Source organism: Eschrichtius robustus, chromosome 17, assembly GCF_028021215.1.
Source record: "Eschrichtius robustus isolate mEscRob2 chromosome 17, mEscRob2.pri, whole genome shotgun sequence".
Classification (NCBI taxonomy): Eukaryota; Metazoa; Chordata; class Mammalia; order Artiodactyla; family Eschrichtiidae; genus Eschrichtius; species Eschrichtius robustus.
The window spans coordinates 50,832,569-50,855,180 of NC_090840.1; the positions used below are offsets into that span (position 1 = coordinate 50,832,569).

The window sequence follows — 22,612 nt, forward strand, 5'->3', positions numbered from 1 at the left end:
ATAATAATAATAAATAAGTAAGTTACATAGTTATTTAAAAAAAAAAAAGAATCGGCAAACAGTCTCCTGATTTTGTGTCTGATATTTATTACATAGTGTCTTTGTGATCATCAAAAATGTGGGAAGGGCTGGAGAAAATATTTGCAGTCCCTAAGTTTCTTAACCGGTAACCTTATCTAAATCCCGTGAATTAAGTAACCGTCTATCAGATGGTCAAAGTGGTTGCATCCAGGAGAAGGGACCTAGGAGACCGCCCAGGGCCTATGTACATACATCACTGAATCAAATACGTTCAAAATCATCCCTCTATAGGAGGGCATAAGCTGACTTATCAAATGCCAAGTAGTCAGGTAACTTCCCAAAGGCAGGCCTTTTGCTGCACTAGTTCTCCCTGAGCACAGTTACCGCGAGAGGAGCCAGATGCCACGTGGGTCCCTGTGCTCCACAGCCCACAGCGTGCAGAGCCTTTGGACCTGCATTCAGAGACCCCCCCCCACAGCACCCTCTGCCAGAAACCTCTCTCCTGTTGCATCAGAGCATCCCATGCGGAGTGGTAGGGAAAGGTGGGGTGAGGAAGGAGTCTCTCTTTCGGAACCCTGTGTGTTCTGAGAATTAACACCAGCAGGAGGAACAGGTCCCCAGGCTGACACGGTTGTTATATAAACTTTCTCCTGGAGTTGGGCTAGAGATCAAATTGATGAGGGGGACATGCAGGAATTTAGTGAGAAGAAAGAGTAAGGATACTATGAAGAAAGGTTTTTAAGAAAGTGTCTGGAAATACCAAAAAAGATGGCTGGGACCAGTGTGTGGGATTTGTGAACCTCCCCGAATCTCCCACCTTTTCCATGAAGCCTCTCAGAATTGGCCAGAGAAAAGAATTGTGCTTTCCTGTGCCTTGATGAGTCTAGACTTGGAATTACATTAGTTACCTTCCCCATAAACTCTAAAATATTGGGCAGGTCTTATGTGCTCGGCTCTGTTCTAGGTTTTTAGGAATACCAGGGTCAATGAGGACAAGGTTGCTCCTCTTTACCTTCTGATGCAAGCAGTTAGAAAATATCAGGTGTTATGAACATGCCATCAGAGTGATGAGCCAGAGAGGACTGGCAGGCTACTTTAGATGAAGACAGTCATACAAGGCCTCTCTGAAGTTTAAGCTGAGACCTGAGTGAGAAGGAAGAAGTGGACTTTGGGATGAGCGTTCTAAGGCAGAGGGAACAGCAAAGGCAAGCTCTCCTAAGCTGAGAAACATAAAGAACAATGTGGTCAGACTGAAGGGAGCAAGGGGAAGAGGTGGGGAAGAGGTGTAGAAGAGGAGGTTGGAGAGATAGGCTCCAGCTGGGGTGGGGAGCCTGGATTTTATTGTAAGGGTAATGGGGAGCTATTGAAGGTTCTAGGCAGAGGACACACATGATCCTATTTATGAGTCAAAAGCTCTCTTTGGCTATGATGTGGAGAAGATTATACACGGCAGAGAATCAGAGAAAACAGGAGGTAATTGCAGAATAATTCAGGTGATAGGCTTGAACCAAGGTGGAGATAAAGGTGGAAGAGGAGAAATGATGAGATTCTGAATATGTTTTGGAGACAGAGTCAACCCAGCTTGCTGATAAGTTAGGTGCAGGAGATAAGAGAAAGGAATCAGGGATCATTTTGAGGTTTGGAACAGGGCAACTATGAACTTTTCCTTATTTCCTACTGCTAATACATACCTTAAGAAAAAACTTAACATTTTAAATTATAAAAGCAATATACATTTCTGTAGAATATACAAGAAATAAAATTAAGAAATAGAAAAATTCATCAGCCCATAATTCACAGGTAATTACTAATCATCGTTTGGTTCATTTACTTCTAATCTTTTCTTGTTTTTATAAGGAAAACACTTTCCAGGTAATAAAATTATACATACTAATTAGAAACAATACAGAAAAAAGTAAACATAGAAATTAAAATCACCCAAGTATAACCAGAATTAATATTTTTATGAATGATATACACATATGTATTCAACTAATTTTGAACATTCTCAACACATGGCTTGTATTTTGCTTTTCTAAAAACAATTTGCCATGGGGACTTTCCTGGTGGTCCAGTGGTTAAGACTTCACCTTCCAATGCAGGGGGTGTGGGTTCGATCCCTGGTTGGGGAGCTAAGACCCCACATGCCTCGCGGCCAAAAAAACCCAAAACATAAAACAGAAGCAATATGGTAACAAATTCAATAAAGACTTCGAAAAAAAATTTGCTGTGAACTTTAACTCATTATCATCATAATTATTTTAAAATATTATTTTATTGGTTTGTAGGCACTTATTCCTGATCTATATGAAACTGTCACAACAGCTCTGCCTTACTAAAGGTCCCAGGTTGCTACATTTTGGAATTTTGCCTTCACATTAACCTCTGCCCCCCACTGCCCCAATCCCCCATGTTAGAATCTTATAGTTGCCCAGAGGTCCCTAAGCTGAGGCAGGGTCTTCTCAATGACTGGTCTCAGCCCCCTCACACCACCACCTACCATCACTGCCACCAAGAAGCAGTGCCCTTGGTGGCGGCCTGCCTGGCATCATCTTTTGCAACACGAAAGGAAAACATACCTGAATGTATTTCAGGTGAATCACTGCATGATCCCCCCACCCCGCACCCACCGCCCCCCCCTCCCCCCGGGGTAACCTGTTTTCCAGGAATGAATTCCAGGTGGCTAGTTTCGAGGCCCACCCTCCCCAAACTCCTGGGACCATCTGCTATGGCACAGGCAGAGTCACCAGGTATAGCCACTTGGATCGTCATCCCTCCCTCCAAGAGGACATGTGTGTTTTCTCCCTGGTCCCAAGCCTGGCTCTGAGTTGCTTTCTGAACTGCTCTCACATTTACCCTGCTTCTAAGCCTGCCCTCCCTGTGTGAATCTCCCCACCTTCAATCAGGCAGGAGACGATAAGGCTGGTATCACTTGCTCATTTGGAGGAGGTAGATAAGAAAGCCCAGTGCCACCTGGAGAGAGGTACCCAGAGCCTGCTTCTTGATTGATTGATTGATTGATTGAAAGATACACCCTTTTCATTCACATCACTATAGTTAGTTTCTTACCATAGGCAGATAGTGCCATAGTTATTATCCCAAAGAGAATTTGGTTTATTTTTAAACCATAAATGAATCTGAGTTTTATAATCATCAGAGTCTGAGCAACTGCCACAAGTGAACGTACTTCAACTGCATAAATCTGAACTGATGCAGAGTGGAAAGCTGAAGGATAATAATGCTTTATATTTGTAGCACACGATGCATGTTTCCACACTCTCCCAAATTATCGCATTTGCTCATTACAAAACTTGTTGAGACAGGCAGAGTTGATATTTGTATTTCCATTTTATAGGCTTAGTTCATCAAACATTTATTGATTCCTTTTTATATACCTGGCCCTATGCTGGGTACCAGTGATACTGAGAGGAAGATAATACAGTTTCTATCCTCAGATTGCTCACCGTCTGGCCGGAGACACAGATATAGCAACTAACTAAAGTACATGTGGTGAGCATTATGCATTTTGTAGGAACAAAATGTTATAGGCGCCAAGAGGAAAGAGTAGAGCAGGGAGTGGGGAGAAGCAAACATCACTGAGTGCCTACTAAGTGCCAGGTATTGGGCTAGGGCCTTGCTACTCAAAGTGTGGTCCACGGACCACCAGCAGCTACATCCCCTGGGTGTTTGTTCAAAATGCAGAATCTCAGGCCCTACTCCAGACCCACTGATTCAGAATCTGCATTTTAACAAGATGTTCAGGACATCTCTATGCTCATTAAAGGTTGGGGAGCACTGAGCTAGGTGATTTACAGATTTTATTTAATTCACAGCCCAGCGAGGTAGTTTTTATTAGCCCTGTATTACATAAGGTAGGAGATGGAGTTACAGAATTCTGTCTAAGTCTCACAGCTATGTCATGGAGCTGGAATTTGAAGTAGGCCTACCCTGTGATGTTTCTTACTCTCTAGGGGTTTCAGAAAGGCCTCACGGACAAGATGCTGTTTGTGCTGGACCTGGAAGGACCTCACTGGGAGGAGGGAGGGCCTTCCAGTCAAAATGCCCCTTGAGTGAATGCTTGGTATGGCAATGGAATAGGGCCTGTCGTGGGGAGTGTGGGAACTAAGGTGAGCAAAGAAGATTGGAATCAAATTATCCAGGGCCTTGAATGCCACCCTAAGGAACTTGAATCTATCCCACGAGTAGGTGTTGCAACCTGCTGTGGAATTGCGATTGTGGAGAGACTGCTTGTGTCAGAAGCCCAGGCTCGCCACTCACTAGTTCTATAACTTCAGGCAGGGTCGCTGGTGGGGTTCTCTGAGATGTACTTGGGAGTGCGAAATGGCTATTAGAAATCAAGGCCTGGGAGGAAGAGGGAAGAAACAGGGTTGGGCAGAGGAGGAAATCAAAGGGTGGCCCAAAAAAGTCTCGGCCAACCTGACAGGGAGCTAAGGAAGATGGCCAATCCAAGTTGTCCTGTATCAGGCCGAAACGACCAGGGCTTTATCCCTCACCGTGCCCAGGCACCAGATGCCCAGGCAGGGCATGACCTCAGGTGATGTGGATCTCTATGGCTGGGGCAGACCCTGAAGGAGGAAGCTGTCTGCTGACAGCTAGGCAGCAAGTCCTCCTCCCTGGAGGGGCTCTGAGCAGGGCACCCTCGGGGGCTGCCACAAACAGTTTCCTTACTTCTGTGTCTCTGTCCCTTCACTGGCAAAATGGAAGTATTAGTAGTCGATCCCCCACAGGGCAATTATATGCCTGGCATATAATTCCAGGGATGCTCGTTATTATTATTATCTGCCTTGACAAGATATTCACTCTCTACTTTCTCCCTTGGAGCACTTGGAGTTTGAAAATCTCTCACTGTGGCCTGAGGAATATGAGGATCCTGCCCAGTTCCCAGTTTGCCTGGATTTCTGCCCCTTTCTCACAATGTTCCAGGTTTCATCATTTGTCAGGATACCTGGTTGAGTTAACCTGTGCTAGGCAAACGGCAAGATTTGAGAAATTTGGGGCTTCCCAAATTCCCACTGTGGCGCAGTGGTTGAGAATCTGCCTGCCAATGCAGGGGACACGGGTTCGAGCCCTGGTCTGGGAAGATCCCACATGCCGCGGAGCGACTAGGCCCGTGAGCCACAATTGCTGAGCCTGCACGTCTGGAGCCTGTGCTCCGCAACAAAAGAGGCCGCCATAGTGAGAGGCCCGCGCACCGCGATGAAGAGTGGCCCCCACTTGCCGCAACTAGAGAAAGCCCTCGCACAGAAACGAAGACCCAACACAGCCATAAATAAATAAATTAATTTAAAAAAAAAAAAAGATTTGAGAAATTTAAAATGGGAATGCCAAGTCAGATCAGTGGTTTGAAAATATCATGTAAGTTGAATCATAAAGGATGGACTACAGGGTGCATATTGGGGGTATAGGCTAAACTTCTGTACCATAGAGACTCAAAATAAGACCCAAACAGAAGAGTTTCCTTCTTTCTTATGTTAACAGTCTAAAAATGAGTGGTCAAGGGCCACTAAAATGGCACTATTCCATGAGGCCACTTGGGGACTGAGATTCCTTTTAATCTTGTTTCTCTACTATCCCCCAAGACAGTGGTTCTTAAAGTGTAGTCCCTGGGCCAGCAGCATCAGAATCACCTGGGAACATTATTAGAAATGCATATGGTGGACTTTCCTGGTGGCGCAGTGGTTAAGAATCCACCTGCCAATGCAGGGGACACGGGTTCGAGCCCTGGTCCGGGAAGATCCCACATGCCGCAGAGCAACTAAGCCCGTGCGTCACAACTACTGAGACTGCGCTCTAGAGTCCGCAAGCCACAACTACTGAGCCCATGAGGCACAACTACTGAAGCCCGCGCGCCTAGAGCCCATGCTCCGCAACAAGAGAAGCCACTGCAGTGAGAAGGCCACACACCGCAACAAAGAGTAGCCCCCACTCACGGCAACTAGAGAGAGCCCGTGCGCAGCAAAGAAGACCCAATGCAGCCAAAATAAATAAATAAATTAATTAATTACCAAAAAATAAAAGGAAATGCATATGGTGGGGCCCGGCAATCTGTGTTTTAGCATGCGCTCCAGGTGATTCTGAGGCACACCCAAGTTTGAGAAACACTCACCTAAGATTTTTTTCCTCATCTATCAGGTCAAAACTGTGGGATGAGCCTGCGGAAAGGTGGAAAGGAAGCAAAAAGAGGGCAAACTATTTCCTTTTCAAAGAAAGTGCCTGGAAGGTGAATGCATAACTTCCTCTGACATCCTATTGGCTGATACCTAGCCATGTGTCCATGTGGCCACCTAACTGTGAGGGACCTTGGGAAACGTAGGCTCTAACTGGGCAGTCTGTGTCCAGCTAAAACTTGCAGTTCTGTACTAAAAGAAACATCAGGGAATGAACACTGGCAGAAAATTAGTAGCCTCCGTCACTACTGCAACAGGACAGGCAAAAAAGTGAGGGGAACTACTCCTATTAAAGTAGTGGTTATGTATTGGAGAGGAAGGGATGTATTTGGGAAGTAGATTCTGTTTTGATCCTACGGTGAGGGAGAGGAAGGAGAAGTGACAACTCCTGCGTTTCTAGGTGGGTAGATGGTGATGGTGTTGCCTGGGGTAGAGACTCTAGGGGAAGAGAAAAGAAAGGAGAATATGAAATTTGACACTAGACATAATGAATTTGAGCTGACCGAGGAATGTCCAGGGAGAAATATCCAGATCTGTAGGCAGTTGGAAACACTTGTTCAAGGACCCTGAGAAAGGTTGGTGCTGGAGACAGAGACTGGCAAACGCCATGGTGATGGGAGCTTGAGCGTGAACTGGATTGCCCAGCATGTGACACAGGAAGGGGCACTAGGGTGGGGGACACTGATATTCAAGGTCAGTGCCAGAAGACAGGCTCAATGAAGAGTGGTCATTGTGGTACTGGGACCAAGACAAGGGCATTAGAGAACTCAGTGGAGGAAGGAAGGCACCTTAAGGTCAGGGTGATACCAGTGTCAAATGCTGCAGTGGTGACATATGGGACAAATCCTCAGAAGTGGTCTTTGGTGACAGATGAGAAAAGCTGCGACTCGGACAACTTAGGAGACATACCGAAGGTTCCACAGCTAGTAGGCAGCAGAGCCAGACCAGCCATGTCTTCTGGCTCTAGCCTTCCCCTTAGAAGGTGTTGAGGCAGCCATTGTTGCTCTCCTCCTACCACTATCTGTGCCGGAGGCCTTAGCATTCTCCCGACACTGAGCTGGGGTATAAAAGCTGACTTCTGGTTTGTGGCTCTCTAGCCGTCTGTAGGACTGGTTTCCAAAACTGTCATGGTTCTTTCTGCCTCCCATTGGCTTGCACTGACCCATCCCGAGTCTAATTGTGACACCAGGTCGGGCTTTATGGGCTTCCCTTTCCTCCTAAGCATTCCACAGTCATGTTGCCCTTGTCCTTGTGTCATGTCTCACCCTGCATCCCAGCTTCAGAGCAATGTGAAACAGTTGTTGTCACACCCTTACCTACCATGCTCTGCCAGCCCAGTGCAAAAGAGGAGCTTGATGACTAAAAAGCAGGACTCAAGTTCAAATCCATCACACAGCTGATCCTACCTTCCATGCATTTTCAAGTGCAAACATCTTGACTTGCTGAAGATGCTGGACACCTCCATCAAGGACAAACCCCACCGATGTGACCTTATTCACTGCAGGTTGATCATGAACTTGGCACCATGCAAAGTTGCTTATCTCCAAAGTGTTCAACTTTTTTATCCTATGTTCCTAAGTGTTTGATAATTGCGTAACAGGGTACTTTCAAGGCAGCTGAATTCTATGGCAGCTTTCAGCATCCTGCTCCTGGTGAATGTTTTTGCCTGTTGGAAGGACTTTGCAGCTACAGGCAGACTCCCACCATCCACCGACGGGCTCGTTATCGATCCATAGTTGTGTGCTGACTGCAAAGTGGCCCCAGGTTTTTGCATATATTGTGAGATCACTATGGGAACACAGTCATTATGATACAGCAGTTCTGTCTTGAGTACTTTAGATAGCTTTTTTTTAATGGTTTTCTTTCCTATTGATATGAAAGAGATTCTTGATAACCAAAGATAAATATATCCACAAATTTCAGGTTCCTTGTTTCATATATGAGCATGACTTCATCATCTAAATTGAATAAGCCCAGATCTGTGATGCAACTGTGTATTCTCGTAGCAGGTGAGTCAGACAGGACTCCATCAACTCTGACATGTTGGATGACCTTGAGAATTCAGTGATTTCCTATGATGTAGAACAAACCAGGTTAGTAGCTGCCAGCAGAAACCAGGCATAAATACTGCTAGTAAATACTTCTACTGGTTCTAAAATATATACCTATCAGCTCATACTTCATGTTTTGCTGTTACCACCAAAGTCCAAGCTATCATGACACAATCACTAACCTGGGTCCTTAACCAGTCTCCCTGCTTTCATTCTGACCCCCTCCATCCGTTTTCCACACTGAAGCTGGAGTCATCTTGTATGTAAAATGTATTATGTCAGTCGTCTGCTTAAAACTCATCTGCGTTCCATCTCATCTCAGAATAAAATCCAAGATTAACACCACGGTCTATGAGGCCCTATGTGATCTGACTGCCGCCTGACTCTCCCATCTCATATCATACCACTCTCTTCCCCTTTGTAATAATCTGTCTACACTGGCTCTCCTCTGCCTCATAATGATCTATCCACACTGGCTTTCCTGTTTCTTTCCCACAGGACCACCATGTACAGACGTGCAGGTTGTGCACTGCATAACTCTGGGAGGGGCATTCGGTAGGCTGCAGGGTGCATGACGGACCCGGAAATGCACAGCATGGTGGTCCAGCTCACATACACCAAGATTTCGGCATTTGCTGGTCCTTCTGCCCGGTACATCCATCAGGTTCTTTGCACAGCTGGCTCCTTCTTGCCATCCATTCAACAAATATTCCACAAAGCACTATTCTCTACCAGGCAGAACTGGTTACATAATTTGCAGGGCCCAGTGCAAAATGAAAATCAGGGCCTCTTATTCCAAAATTATTCAGAATTTCAAGATGGTAACAGCAGAGCATTAAACCAAGCAGAGGCCCTTCTGAGTATGGGGCCCTCTGTGACCACACAGGTCTCACCCCCATGAAGTTGGCACCGGCCTCGGTCTCAGTTTAAATGTCACTTTCCCAGGGGGCCCTTCCCAACCACCCAAGCCAAAGGAGCCTTCTGATACTGTGCAAAGGCGAGCTAAGGACTCCCTTTCCTTTCCAGGTAAAATCACAGCATTTTGAATTACTGATGAAACAAGAATCCTGGGTTCCACTCACACTGTGTTTTTAGGTTGAACATCCAATCAACTTAAAAGGTTTTGTGTTTCACTTTAATGAAGTCTTGGACGGGTTCTCATTTTTCTATAGATTGGTCCTGAAGGAGCTGATGGGCCTCACAGGCCAAGGAGAACTTTGCTGTACAAAGATCAAAAAGGATCCATTATAACATTAAAAATTTGAAAAGGATACTATGGTTGGATTTTTTTTCTAATAAAAAACAACAATGCACATTTTATGGAGCTAATGATTTCATGTGTAGTAATAAACTCAGCGGTATTTTAAGGTTTAATAGAAATTGCACAGTTACTAATTGGCTAGCATATATTTCCCCCTGCCTTTGGAAATTAAAGTTTTTGCTTTTGATGAAATAAAAATTATTTAAGTACAATTTCATCCTCGAAAAGTTAAAGTTTTGTTGTTTTGTAGCACTGTGAAATTTCTTATATAACATATGGTTAGTTCAAAATATACATTGCTATCATTCATAAGACATTTATAAATAATGGATTATAAAGTTCCACATATGGTATTTGACTCAGAAAAAAAGGATGCATAGAACAGTTTCTTTATAAGATCTTCTCATCTTGTTATGGTTTCTCTCCTACTCATAGGAATCTAATACTCTCAGCCTAATAACAGGAGAAGCAAAAACTTCAAGGCTCTGTGACAGTGAGATAAGGCAAGAACATGTAATTTTCAGAGAGACTGCCATTCCTGCCACCATCCTCTGGCTAGGCAATGCCATCTGGGGGTTTCAGATATGGTTTTCTGTAGTGGATTACCCTTGGGTTACTGCCAGGAGCAAAGCAGCTGTAAAAATGCAACTTCCGAAAAGTGTTTGCAACCAAGGGAGAAAACAAGTTTCTGCCCCAGTTTTTTGCTAATTTTGTAAGCAACCATAAAAAAAAAAAAAAAAAAAAGAGAGAGAGAAAAAAAAAACCCCTAAGAACGATATGCGTTTACATTTGTGTAAGGCAAAGAATGAAAGTAAAAGCTAACCATGCATAAGGTACCTCACTCAAGAAGTCTAGTCCTAGACTGAATTATGAAGGAAAGAAACCCTGACTTCCTGCCTTCTTGCCCCATTTGCTCTCAGAAAAGTAGCTGATAAACTAATTTATACTGAGGTATAAATGACTAATAAATGTTAATGGATTGTCTTTCGCAGGAGTATTTGCTTTAGAGCAGGGAAGAAAGAGTCGTTGCCAAAGAGCTGAAAGTTTTAGTGGTAGAATTTCAGCAGAGCCCAAAACTCATCCACAAACTGTTCCATCTTAAGAGAAGAGAGAGTTGTCTGTACTTACTAGTTCCTTTTTATCTTCTCTCATTTCTCTCTCTCTCTCTTAACTTTTTGTTTTTGTTTTGGAATAATTTCAGGTTTACAGAAAAGTTGCAAAGATAATAGAGAGAGTTCCCATGTATCTCTCACCCAGTTACTCCCAATGTTAACATTTTATATTACTATGGTACATTTGTCAAAATAAAGAAACTAACATTGGAACATTCCTATTCGCTGCACTCCAGACTTTATTAGGGTTTCATCAGTTTTTCCACTAACGTACTTTTTCTGTTTGCTCCAATCCAGGACACCACACTGCATGTAGCCCATTCTTTTTTATTCCCAATCTAATCTTTTATCCCCAGAATTCCACATGTAAGTCTGGTTATGTTACTTCTTTATTCAAACACCCTGATGGCTTCCTTCTCACTCAAAGCAGAATCCAAAGCCATTACCAAGACTACAAAGCACTACATGATCTGCCCCCTCCTCCAACTCTCTGTCTTAATTGCCCACCAGCTCTCTCCCATTTATCCCATTCCAGCCACCCTGGCCTCCTCTTCCTTCGACCTTCCAAGCGTGTTTTGCCTCAGGGGCTTGTACTTGCTATGGCCTCTACTTGGAATGTTTTGCCCCTAGGTATCTTCCTGGTTTGTCAGGAAGGGAGGTAAGGTTGAATGAGCAGGGTGGGGTGACCAACTCCTCCAGGTTTGCCAGGGACTATCCTGATTCTAAAACTGAAAAGCTGGGCTTCCCTGGTGGCGCAGTGGTTAAGAATCTGCCTGCCAATGCAGGGGACATGGGTTTGAGCCCTGGTCCGGGAAGATCCCACGTGCCGCGGAGCAACTAAGCCCGTGCACCACAACTACTGAGCCTGCGCTCTGGAGCCCGCGAGCCACAACTACTGAAGCCCGTGCACCTAGAGCCCGTGCTCCACAACAAGAAAAGCCACCGCAATGAGAAGCCTGTGCGCTGCAATGATGAGTAGCCCCAGCTCGCCGCAACTAGAGAAAGTCCGCGCGCCGCAACGAAGACCCAATGCAGCCAAAAAATTTTTTTAAAAACCCTGAAAAGCCATGTACCCTGGGAACCCCCTCAGTTCCTGGTAAACTAGGACAGCTGGTCACCTAGCAGGGGTAGGTTTGTGTAGGGGATTTGCCAACATTTAATATGGAGGCTAGAGAAGACCTCATGGACAAGGAGACATTTGGGCGAAGGCTTGATGGAGGCGGGGGACTGAGTTTGCCATTCCTTATTGTTGTATGGTTCCTGGGGGCCTGTCTACAGATCCCATTGAGCACAGATAAAGAAAACCCCAACGTTTGTCAAAAAATACATTAAAAATTTTTTTCTTAAATGATACAAATGAATTTATTTTACTACAAAATTTTATTACAAAATTTATTACTTATTTACAAAAATTTGTGGCTACCAAAGGAGAAGGGGAGAGGGGGGAGGGATAAATTAGGAGTTTGGAATTAACAGATACACACCACTATATACAAAATAGATAAACAACAAGAACCTACTGTATAGCATAGGGAACTATCTTCAATATCTTGTAATAACCTATAATAGAAAAGAATCTGAAAAAGAATATATGTCCCATGTATATCATATATATATATAACTGAATTACTTTGCTGTACACCAGAAACTAACACAATATTGTAAATCAACTATGCTTCAATTTAAAAACAAAAAGAAAAAAATGTTTTTTCCTTCCATTTTTCTTGAGATATAATTGACAAATGGCACTGTATAAGTGTAAGGTGTACAGCATATGATTTGACTTACATACATCATGAAACGATGGTACAAAATTCCAGGTGTAAGATAAATAATTACTAGGGATGTAATGTACAACATGATTAATATAATGAACACCACTGTATCTTATATATGAAATTCGTTAACAGAATAAATCCTAAGAGTTCTCATCACAAGGAAAAATATTCTTTTTCTTTTATTTTGTATCTACAGGAATGATGGATGTTCATTAAACTTACTGTAGTAATCATTTAAAATGTCATTTTTAATAATTGCGCTCTCAGATTTTATGAGATCTACAAAGAGTAGCCAAAGAGGCTTTGGAGCCCAGCAAATTTGGAGTCTTGGCTCTGCTATGTGACCTTGAACAAGTTATTTCATTTCTCAAAGCCTGATTTTTCTCACTTGTGAAATGAGGGTTATAAAAACCTCAAGGGTTACTGTAAAGATTAAAAGAGTTAATATGTCTAAGGTGCTTTGAACCATTCTGGCACATAAACACTCAATTATAATCCATTATTGTTGTTCTTTTCTCCCCATGTTTTTGGTGGGGCATCGATACTCAATGTAAGTGCTGTTGTGTGCAGGACACAGGGATATAATCAAGGGCTATGGAAAAGGAGTTAGGGAGAAAGAAGGCCACAAAGAAGGGGATCACAAAAGATGAGTTAATTCAGGTACTTATTTTTAAATGATTTTTGAGATAATTGCAAAAATTTACATGCAGGTATAAGGAATAATTTAGAGACATTGGGTATACCCTTCACTCAGCTTCCCTCAGCAGTAACATCTCACATTACTACAGCACAATATCACAACCAGGAAATGCATAGTAGGTACGCCTCATTCTGTTACTGAAACTAAGACCGTCATCTTCATGGAATTGAACAACTAGTGCTTCCTCCTTGAGGGTGGAGAGCCGGAGGAGTGTAGGCCTATGGTCCTTATCACGTCAATGATGGACCATTGCTGTGGGCGCGTCACCTTGCTCTCTGCTCCAGTCCACTGTAAACCACAGCCTGTGCTTCTGATAGGATCACTTCTTAGCAGTGTTCTCTTTGGCCTTAAGCATAGTCAAACTTATGGCTTACTGAATGTTTATTATGGCCGCAGGCTCTGTGCTAAATATTTTTCATGCATTATCTCCACCTTTACAAGAGCCCTAGGTGATAATATTGTCCCCGTTTCATAGATGATGAAACTGAGGTCTCATATGGTTAAGCAGCTGGCCTGGGTCATATATCTAGGAAGTAGGAGAGCTGGGATTAAAATGCAGACCACCTGATTCCAAAGCTATGCTCACCAACCCACTTCCTCCTCACATTCATGGCAGAGTACAGAGGAAAGGGACAGGATTGACAGGTATTTTCTTGCCTTCCTCAGTGAATTCACAATTGAGTTGGGGTGGGGCAGAATATAAAAACATAAATGATAGTACAAGGCAGGATATGTAAAGCACTAATCCAGGGTGATCTAGGCACCCAGGGGCAGGGCAGCTGGGAAAGGCCTTCTGAAGGAAGTAGATGAGGGGAATGGGCTGGGCCTTGGGTGTGAAGAGGCCTTGTCTGGCAGAGCTCACACTGTTATGACAGTTATATCTGGTTTCACCCCACCTTCCCCTGTCTCCCTCCTGACCTTAACCAAACGGATCTGTGGTAGACTGACTTCGGAATACATAATAATCGTAATAGCTGGCCTGTACAGAGTGCTCACATTGGGCTAGTCACTGTTTTAAGTGCTTTATATATGGTAACTCATTTAATCTTCACACGAACCTAGAGCATAGGTACTATTATTAGCCCCATTTTACAGATGAGGTTATTGAGGCACAGAGAGGTCAAGCAACTTGCTCAAGGTCACCCAGTTAGTAAGTGAAAGCCAGGATCTGAACCCAGGCAGTTTGGGTCTAGACTCCCCACTTTGGAGTCTACTCCTGCCCTCTACTTTGCAAGTCCTTTGTACACATCTCTATAAAATCTCACCCAGTCAAAACTCAAGTTAAATAGCACAACACCCATCACCCAAAGGGGAGCAAGCACTTTCTGAGCAACAAACTTCTGTGACTGGCCCTGGGCCCAGTGATTCACATTTCATTTTCACTACAGTCCTGCAAGGTTTGTATACATGAGGAAATTAAGCTTCAGAGATTTTTTTTTTTGCCTGGCCCATCTTGGGGCCAGATATTCTTTTTTTTTTTTTTTTTAATAAATTTATTTATTTATTTATATTTATTTTTGGCTGTGTTGGGTCTTCGTTTCTGTGCGAGGGCTTTCTCCAGTTGCGGCAAGCAGGGGCCACTCTTCATCGCGGTGCGTGGGCCTCTCACCGTCCCGGCCTCTCCCGTTGCGGAGCACAGGCTCCAGACGTGCAGGCTCAGTAGCTGTGGCTCACGGGCCTAGTTGCTCCATGGCATGTGGGATCTTCCCAGACCAGGGCTCGAACCCGTGTCCCCTGCATTGGCAGGCAGATTCTCAACCACTGCGCCACCAGGGAAGCCCCAGCTTCAGTGATATTAAGTAACTTGCTCACAGGCTGAGATTCCCACCCGAAACCTATGTCCTTCTCTGTATGTAGCTCATCTTTCAAATCCCTCTTTCTCTGGGGCCTTCCTCTTCCCATCACCCAGCAGCCACGCATCAGGCCCTGCTCTGCGCCAGCCACACGCATTCTGCACCTATTTAGAAATTTGCACACATGGCCTTAATGATTTTCTCAGCAATACTCCTCTCCAGGCAAGAGTGGTGCAAGTGTCAGGAGACACGGGGCCTGCTTTGTAAGGCTTATAACATCCTAAGATTCCAGATCTGGAAAGTACCCAGAGATAATCAGACCCACTACTCACCCCAGGGAGAGTCTCCTTCTACAGTGATCCCTGATCATTTATTCATTCAGCAATAAATGCCTACTATGTGCCAAGCATGTCCTGAGTGATGGGGATATGGCAACAAACAGGACAGGCAAATCCCTCATCTCCAGGAAGTTCCATTCCGGTTAGGGGAGACTGCCAATAAACATGATTAAAAAGTCGAATATATAGGATGTTGATATATGGTACGGAGAAAAAACTTTAAAATAAAAATTAAAGTATGGAAGGGGAAGGTAAAGAATGGGGTGTGTGTGTGTGTGTGTGTGTGAGAGAGAGAGAGAGACAGACAGACAGACAGACAGACAGAGAGGCAGAGAGAAAGAAAGAGAAAGAGAGAGCTTGGGTTGGCCAGTGGTAACCTCTCTGAGAAGGATTTCTCCCTCAAAGTCCATCAGCCACTATTTGCTTGAATATGTCAGCTACAGAAAAGTCATTCCCTAAAAGGCAAACGTTCCATTTTAAGCAAGCTCTGCTTGTTCTGCAGTTTATCATATCTTCTCCCAGTGACTTCTGCTCTTCATCCTGAGTTCTGCCTTCAGTAGCTGTACCCAGCAAGCTTAACCTCCTCTCCCAGGGCAGACCACCCTCCACCTGTTGGAGGACATCTGTTTCCTTTCAGTAGTTCCCCGTAACCCTAACAGCCTCAGTTCTTTCCGCTGGTTCCTGAATGACATGGTTTCAGTACCTATCACCCTGGTGGTTGCCCTCCTTTGAATGCCCTTTATCTCAAGAACAGAACATTTCCCTCTATGGTGAGTTGATCAGTGCAGAATATTCCAGGTTATTGCTCCCTGGATATAGACCCAGTACTACACAAAAACAAAATGAAACATGTTTTTAAGCTTTATCCTAATCAGAGCTCAGTCTCCACTGGGGGAAGCCAGTCTAGAATTGTCAGAACCTGGAAGCTAGGGGGACATCCGGGGGCCAGTAGAGGGGAAGCCTTTTTTTCTAGTGGGCTTATATCCAGTTGGGGTTTCTAGAAGGAGGCAAGAGGGGGAGTCCAAGATGAAGAGAGGCAGGATGAGGAAGATCCTGCGCTTGTCAGTGGACAGAGGTCCTGGCACGTAGGTAGGCACAGCATCTCAGGAAGCGTGAAGACAAATAGCTTATTGTAGTTTTTGACTTGTCTACTTAACTTTTCTTAGGGTGAGGTAAAACATCTTTTTATCTGTTTAAGAGCAAGTTATATTTCTTTCAAACATCCTTTGCAAAACTTTCAATTAGTTTACGGGTCTCTTCCTTGTTGATTTCTAGAAGACCTTTATATAGCAAGGAAATTAACCCTTTGTGTTGTATGGTACAACTACATTTACCAACTTTTCATTTGTTTGTTCACTTTATGGTCATTTTTATTTCTAGGTAGAAAAGTTTTATGTTTTCAGTAGTCAAATGTATCAATCTTTTCACTTGGGGCTTTTTTTCTTCTCCTTCTCCTCCTCCTTCTTTACATATGTCATTTTAAAAAGCCTTCTCCATTCTGTTATTATAAAAATAATCTCCCATGTCATGTTCAACTATTTTTATTATTTCACTTTTTACATTTAAATCTTTGATCCATCTGCACTTTGTTCTGGTGCACCATTTATTGTTCATTTACTGTGTGTGCCAGACATGGTGTTCAGCATTTTACATACATTATCTTATTTAATAATCAGAATTATGGCAACCTCTATTTTACTAATAAAGACATTGAAGCTTAGAAACGCAAACTCAGCCAAGATCTTACATCTAGTGAGTGTCATAATAGAACTCAAGTTAGCCTGAGTTCAATTTTTATGCTTTTCACTATAATATTTATAAAAGTAGCATTCTATGTTGTTTGGAAATCCCCAACTTCATGGCTGCTATTTTAGGAAAAATAGTTGATGAGTATGTGGTGACAACTAACCATTCCATGAGACGTAAAGAACCAGGAAGATGCATTGAGGTGGGGCTACTAGATGTCAATTAGCCAAAGTCGTTCTCCAGCTGGGCAACTGACTCATGCTCCAGACTGGAAGCTGATGATTCAAATACTTCTCCCAGCAAAATTATGGATGATTCGATTACATTACACCAGAGTAAACAGAACTGTGACTATTAAATCTTTGAATGTAAGAGTCTCTTGAACCTCCTTTGTCATGGAACAGCATAGATTCCAAAGTTTGGATTGGGTTCAGCCTGCAAGTAAAGCATAATTATTGGATTTGATTGATTCTTAGATACACATCTTTTCACATTTAACATCTCTGAGATTAGGATTCCTCTTCTGATCAGTGGTGTCTTATAATTGTTGTTGGCCAGGTGACAGACAATACGTAGCAGTGGCCACCTGCATTTGTGCCAACCTGCTTTATATTTCTCATGGTACAAATGGACAACAGCAACTCATCAACTTTTCATTCAACAAACCATTTAAGGACCATTTCAGGAAGGAATATAATCTTGGTTGTTTTCTGGACTCTTCTGTTGACACCTTCTGAAAAGAATCAAGAAAGGTGCTGTATTAAAACTTGGGGGTAGGGGCTGGAGTCATTGGCTTGGGAAAAAAACATCCTCCAAAGACCTTTTTTTTTTTAAAAAAAATTATTTATTTATTTATTTTGGGCTGCGTTGGGTCTTCGCTGGTGCTCGCAGCCTTTCACTAGTTGCGGAGAGCGGGGGTCTTCGTTGCGGTGCACAGGCTTCTCGTTGCTGTGCCTTCTCTTGTTGCGGAGCACAGGCTCTAGGCGCACAGGCTTCAGTAGTTGTGGCACGTGGGCTCAGTAGTTGTGGCACATGGGCTTAGTTGCTCCGCGGGATGTGGGATCTTCCTGGACCAGAGATCGAACCCGTGTCCCTTGCATTGGCAGGCGATTCTTAACCACTGTGCCACCAGGGAAGGTCTCAAAGAACTGTTTAAAGAAATCCTGCATAACTGACACCCCTGCTGGCACAGAGGATGATTGTGTTTGGAAAAACAGGACATATATACCCAACTCTGAAGTGAAATGCATTTCGAAGATTGGACTCTGAATGAGAAGTCTGGGGAATACTTTAACCTATTTATTTCTCTTATGTGTTCCTTTCATATTGTGCACAATTGATGTGATAAAATCTATGTCTATTAAACTTTTTTTAGCAATTAATTAAAATAGCTAATTTAAACACCAGCAACGGTGACTTCAACCTATACCCCTGGCTCTGTATTGATTGAAGTAATCTGTTGAACAATCTCAGAAGAGCTGTGCAAATCAATGATCACTTCTGGACTCTCATCTTTTGTTTGTTTGTGCTTGTTTTTGGCTACGTGGCTTGCGGGATCTTAGCTCCCCTACTAGGGATTGAACCCGGGCCCTCGGCAGTGAAAGCATAGAGTCCTAACCACTGGACCGCCAAGGAATTCCCTGGACTCTCTTCTGAAAGCAATCCCAAGTCCTAGGACCTTCAGCACAGGGAATTTTTCTTGTAGTAATTCTCAGGGTCTTAGTGGAACACCAAGGCCTTTCACTTTGAGGTTCTTTTCCTTTGTGCCTCTAATAAAGATGCCCACACCTTCCGCAAGCGTTTTGTTTCCATTGCAGCTGGTTAATGCGACTCTGATTCTGTGAATCCCTCTCTTTGGCTCCGAGAGTGTCTTTCCAGTATCCTTAAAAACTTCCTCACTAACTGTTCCTGCACACGAGCTAACAGCTGAGGGTCAGGAGGTGCCACAGCCACTGCATCTTCCTCAAAGAGCTAGTAAAGTTTAAAAAGTTCCTTCAATCATTATAAAATAAAATGCTAAGTAATATGAAAGCATAGTGTCCTAGTTTAATTGATGCATTCCCTCCTCCTTTCTCAGTGGTACGAAGCCACTGGTGCATCTTGCAATCAATGGCCTCTCAAATTAGATGAAATATGGTAGTTTCAGCTTGGGAGGGGTATGGGTCAGGGAGCCAGTTAGACAACGAAGTACATGAGGTCATTTTGTTGTCGTTGCATATTTATCATTTTGAACGAATCTATAGGAGACTGACTGTATCAATAGATCTAATTAATCTCCTAGGTTTTGTCTTACGCACTTAAGCTGGGTGTTCCTGATGGTACTTTCTTTTGTAATCAGAGTATAGGATTTTACCATGGTCCTTTAAAAATTTTGTCTTTTTGGCTCTGGTCTGTTGTTCTCATCTGCCAAGATCATTCTGGATCATTATTCTCTTATTTACAGTTTTAGCTATCCCTCCCTCTATCTTTCTGCCATGTGTAAATTTGATAAGCCCAACCTCTAGATTTTTATCCAAGTCACTAATAAAAATGTTGAGCAGTTCTGGGACAATTTTGTAGAGCCATGGCAGCCATTAGTGATTCCCTCAGGTTGGCATGAACCACAGATTGACTCTTTCTGGACATGGCATTTTACCCAGCTGCAACTCCATGCATCTGAGATATAGTGCAGTTGGTAGGCACCCAAACTTTGATCTCAGAGTTGATCCCTCAACCCTAGCTCCACCATATCCTTGCTATATGACCCTGGGCAAGTTACCTGATGAATCTCTGCTTAGTTTCCTCATCTGTAAAATGGGACAATTCTTTTTACTTTATAGGAATAGGTAGATGTTTAAATTAATTAGTACTCACAAAACACTTAGTAGAGTTCCTGACATAAAGTAGGCTTTCAATAAATATTAATGGTTAGTCCTATCAATTTTCTCAGATTTCTGCATCTTGTTCAATACATATCATGAGACACTTTGTCAAATGCCTAAGAAAAACTCAACATAAACTAACTTCATCCTTCTGCTGTTCTAACAGACTTATCAAAAAAATGAGATCAGTTTAGTATGCAGTTTTTATTTATAATTTATAATGACTACTTTCAACAAGGGTTTGTTGCAGCTTAAAATAAAAGACACGTATGGATTTATTTGTGATGACTCCAGGCTGACTATTAATGATCAACACTCTACTTTTAAGTGTTTAGGAACACTGGGAATCCATATACAGCTGACAATTCTGTATTTTATTGAATCTCCCCTTTTGCCATGTAATGGCAACCAATATTTGCCTGTCCCCAACTTCTAGGGATCGTGCCATTCCCATGATTTCTTAAAGGTTGATGTTGATGTTTGTATAATCGGATCTGCAGGTTATTTTATTATCCTGGATGTATTTCATAGGAGTTGCAGAATTAAACACATTTGAAGCAGCTGGGACTCTCACCACCTTCTCATTTATCTTGGATTTCATTGCCTTATAGCCCTTGTCATTCTGTCCTTAAGGGTAGTGGTTTTAAACCTTTAGAGTACATGTGAATCACTTGGAGGAGAGAGAGCTGTTAGAAATGCACATCTCCAACCTGCTTCCAAAGATTTAGGCTTAGTAGGTCTGAAATGGGACCTGGGAATATACATTTTTACAAACACTCTAGGTGAGTTTCATGCACCACCTGTGAGAAACACCTTATACAGAGGAAAATGATGGAAAATGATTTTGTAATTATGATTTTTTTCTTATAATGTTCTTGTATATGTTAGCATTATACATCTCTCCCCCAAAATTGATCATAGTCTTACTTGGTTGTTTTGGTCTAAACAAACTTATAAATAGCCTTTTTGTTTAGCATTTTTCATAAACCTTGGATTATTCTGGATTTTTGACCTTCCTGACACTACTCACAAAGCTTACGCATTTAAAAAATAATTGTCCTTGGGAAAAAAAATAATAATAATTGTCCTTGGTTCTGGGCCATTCCTGTCATTGTTAGCATGTGTGCTTTGAAAGCCTGAGCCCATTAGCGTGCTCTCTGTGCAGTCCTGCCTTGGCTCCTTCAGATGTCCACAGGGCGGTACACTATACACTTGTGGCATCCAGCCAGGATTTCCTGGTAATGAGATGAGGCTGTGGATGACAGAGAGAAGAGCTATATGAGCTATTTATTAAAATGCCTATGGGAAATCTGCCCAGAAACTGGTCATGTACTGGTGCTCTGCCATTTGTTAGTGGTTGAGGTGAGAAAGGATGAATTCAGACCAAAGCTGAGGCCATCCAGCCTTCTGAAATTGCTGATGTCAGGCCTTCCTCTAGACCACTTCCCTGATGCCTCATCCCACTTCTGACTCTCTGACCCTTTGGACCTTGATATGCTTTCATTGCTGCGTATTCCACACTGGATTTTAGTTGTTTGGTCATGTGTCCACCATTTATTACATTAAATAAAGGAACAATGTCTTCTTTATTTAAAACAAAAACAATATAAAACAAACAAAATCCTGCACTTTGCACACTACTTGACGTTCAGTATTTGTTGAACTAAGCCACTGATAACAAATATTCGACAGGCATGCTATACTCCCAGTCCTGTGTTGGAGCAGACTTTGCTAATGGATCTCTGAACTCTTCCCTCCTGAACTTGGAAGCAGTTTCAATATTCTTCAGAACATGGCTTTTCCATCAAATCTACCAGAACTGACTTGCAAAATGACAGCTACTTGCCAATTCTAAACAAAACAGAAGTCCTTTTCTCCTACTACAGTCCAGTTGTTAACTCCATTCATGGAATAAAAAAAAGAAAATAGCTTACAAATACAAATTAAGTACTTGGAAAGTCAAGTTGGTATGATAACTACTAAGGGGAAAACACAGGGAATTTACATTGGATATTGAGTAGCCAGCATCTTGTAATAAGCATGTGTCTGGGTTTTCCAGCTTTTGAGACTCTAGAATGATACTAATGATACAATAATGAGAATGATACTAAAACTCAGCATCTCATCTCGTGGGATCAGCAAAGTCTGAAATCTTTCAAGTAATGATTCTCCTATACCACAGAAACTGGGCCCGCGTTTCGGTGAGATCCAAAATCAATGTGTAAGTTGAGAGCTGCGTCTCCTAACGTACATCAGGAGGCAAAGGCAACATCATTTGGGCTGAAAGGGAGATAAACAAAAGCAGGACGGTCTGGGGAATGTTTTCTTTCCTCCCTCTCCTTCATCTCCCCTTCCCCATGCAACTTTTGAACCCTGATTATTAGCTATCACTTAACAATCTTGACAGTTCCATTTTGCACTGATAAACTTCTTTTTTGTGTATCTATATAACCGGCCCAAACTGGGGCTGCTCTGAAGTAAAGCCAGACCCTCTCCATCTCTGCCTCTTTCTCTCAAACGTGGCCACTATAGTTGTTTTCTCTTAAGTTCCGATTTTAGAGCTCAGTGATACTGAGAAAAATATCCCTTCTTTCAACTCCTAGATTGAAGGCTAAAGGACTGAAAGGTACATTTAGGGTATTTATAAGCTCTGAATTTGCTGGAGTCACTCTCAGAGGGAACTTGGATTTCAAGAGGCTATTAATACAGAAATCCTTATTTTTCAGACCCTGCTAGTGAGTGAGATTCTCCAAATCAGAAAAA

General features: G+C 42.8%; 1 pseudogene; it reads right to left on the reverse strand.

Moving 5' to 3' along the window:
- Positions 1 to 18,384: 18,384 nt before the first annotated feature.
- The window catches only part of LOC137751048 (small ribosomal subunit protein uS10-like), a 94,114-nt pseudogene continuing 89,886 nt past the window's right edge, over positions 18,385 to 22,612 (reverse strand).